The sequence below is a fragment of the Phyllostomus discolor genome, chromosome 7 (assembly GCF_004126475.2).
Source record: "Phyllostomus discolor isolate MPI-MPIP mPhyDis1 chromosome 7, mPhyDis1.pri.v3, whole genome shotgun sequence".
Taxonomy (NCBI): Eukaryota; Metazoa; Chordata; class Mammalia; order Chiroptera; family Phyllostomidae; genus Phyllostomus; species Phyllostomus discolor.
In genome coordinates, this window is record NC_040909.2 from 71,321,112 (window position 1) to 71,323,538 (window position 2,427).

The 2,427-nt window shown below is 35.9% G+C and overlaps 1 pseudogene; it reads right to left on the reverse strand.

Annotated features, from left to right (window-relative positions):
* Nucleotides 1-699: 699 nt before the first annotated feature.
* On the reverse strand, nt 700-872 carry LOC114502230 (annotated as a pseudogene).
* Between the last annotated feature and the right edge of the window lie 1,555 nt (nt 873-2,427).

Genomic DNA, 2,427 nt, shown 5'->3' on the forward strand with positions numbered 1-2,427 from the left:
AAGCTGCTACCTCGAATGGTCTGCCAGCCACTGCCTTGCAGAGAGTCCTCTCCACCCTGCTGCTGGTCTCTGCTTCTTCTACTGGTCTGGATGAATATTTCTTTTTTAACTCCTTGGTTGTTGGAACTCCATACAGTTTGATTTTCTGTCAGTTCTGGTTGTTTTTTGTTTTTAAATTTCTTGTCATCCTTCTTTTGGTTGTGCAAGGAGGCACAGTGTGTCTACCTACACCTCCATCTTAGATGGAAGTTAAGGTGTGTTCTTGTCTACGGGGTGGTAGGTCACAGCAATGAGGAAGGAGACAGAAAAATATGAATAAATATGTAAGTACCAATGGGAAAATTCATGGTAATATGGAAGGAAACAGTGGCCTAAGATAAAAAATGAGCATTATCATTATAAGGGAGTAAGGTATATTGTAAGAATTAATCAAAATAAGGGATCATGCAGGAGAACAGATATGTAAAAAATTATGTTTATACTTAGGTGATAAGATGAAAGAGACAAAAGATAGAGGCAAGGTCATTTACTGTAGAAAGTAGATTTGATAGGAACCAACTAAACAGGTTGATAGGTATTGCATGGACTTTAAAAGAAAGACTGGAGCTGAATCAGAAAGCTAAAATTATTATTCTAATTGCTGTGGTCCAATTTTAGGCTCCCTGGGGTATTGGTAATGGTGATGGGCCTTGCGTCAAGAGAGAGTTCCTTAAAGAGTCTCTCAGAGAATGTCTGAATTCACATTTAAAAATACTTTTTGAAATACCAGCATAGAGACAGGTTTGGAATTTTCTAACATAGGTTCATCGTCATTAGTAAGACAGCATTTTAACATACTACACTTGATCTTAGCCAAAAGGCCAAGAAGTGATTATTTCAACATTATAGAATTGAAAATACTACAATAGAGGTCTAATCTTCATTTTCATTATTCTGCTCTCTCCTCCTCCTCTCCTATCTGACTCTTTTTCACCATCAAAGTCTATTCACCTCAGAATCCTAATGGTGCCTGGCTGTTGGCCTTTAGGCTATTCAGTTCCCTCTATAATAACTTTTGTGGGCTAGCAGACACCCAGCATTACAACCACACAGAAATCCTGCTATGCTTTAGAACATGAAATAAATGTGTGTCTACAAAACATTATTTCCACAAATATCCACTGAAATTGAAATAATATTTATATTGTCTAAATTAGTCATATTAAAGCAACATTTTTTTTTAATAAGATTAAATAAGGTAACTGAGATGACTGGGGATTAACAGAAAAGGCTTTTGTGGAATCAGAGGCATGGTTTCTCTTTCCATTTTACCTCTAATTGTGATGCCACAAGCAAACCATATAATAGCATCATGAAAAGATCCTGTTGAGAAAACCAGGAGTGGAGAGCCATCTGGTGTAAGGTACTTGCTCATTGAAAAGGCTATAATCTTAGTGTGATGAGTACCTGAGCATTTTGGCAAACAAATCAGCTATTGAGCAACCAAAAGACTGCTATTTCCCACTCGCTGTGCAGAAATCAGACCTGGTGAATAACCCTGGAAAAGACACATCCTTTTTTGGAGTGAGGGTGGGGAATGACAAGTATGTGGTCTCAAAATGACCATACAGATGGAGGCATGTTCAATAATAACTCATGATACCTCTTAACAGATGTGAGCAGAGTACAGAGCACACCTGTATGGGGAGAGTGATCAATGCAAATACAAAGAAAGGTACCTGACTGAGAACATAATCGACAACCCCAAATATGGTCAAGAATTCAGAAGATGTAGGCAATGCTAAATAAACTTCAGTAATATTGTTCCTTTAATTTTTTTTAAATTTCTAAATTATAGTTGATGTATAATATTACTTTTGTTTCAGGTATACAACCCCATGATTAGACATTTACAGGTATATAACTTATGACATGATCATCTTGATAAATCACATACACATCTTACACCCTATACACTTACTACAATATTGACTATATTTCCTAGGCTTTATTTTACATCCCCATGACTATTCCTACCAATTTGTACTTCTAAATCCCTTCATCTTTTTCATGCATCCTTCCAACCCCTTTCCCATCTGGCAACCATCAAAATGCTCTCTGTATCTATGAATCTGTTCTTGTTATTCTTGTTGGTTTAATTTGTTTGTTTGTTTGTTTGTTTAGGTTCCACATATAGATGAAATCATCTGGCATTTGTCTTTCTCTGAGTGACTTATTGCATTTAGCATAATATCCTCTAGATTCATGCAGGTTGTTGCAGGTGGTAAAATTTCAGTCTTTTTTATGGCTAAATCATTTTCCATTATATATACACCACTTTGTCTTTATCCATTCATCTGTTAGTGTACACTTAGGTTGCTTTCATACCTTGGTTATTGTAAATAATGCTGCAATAAACATATTAATGTGTATGTCTTTTCAATTTAG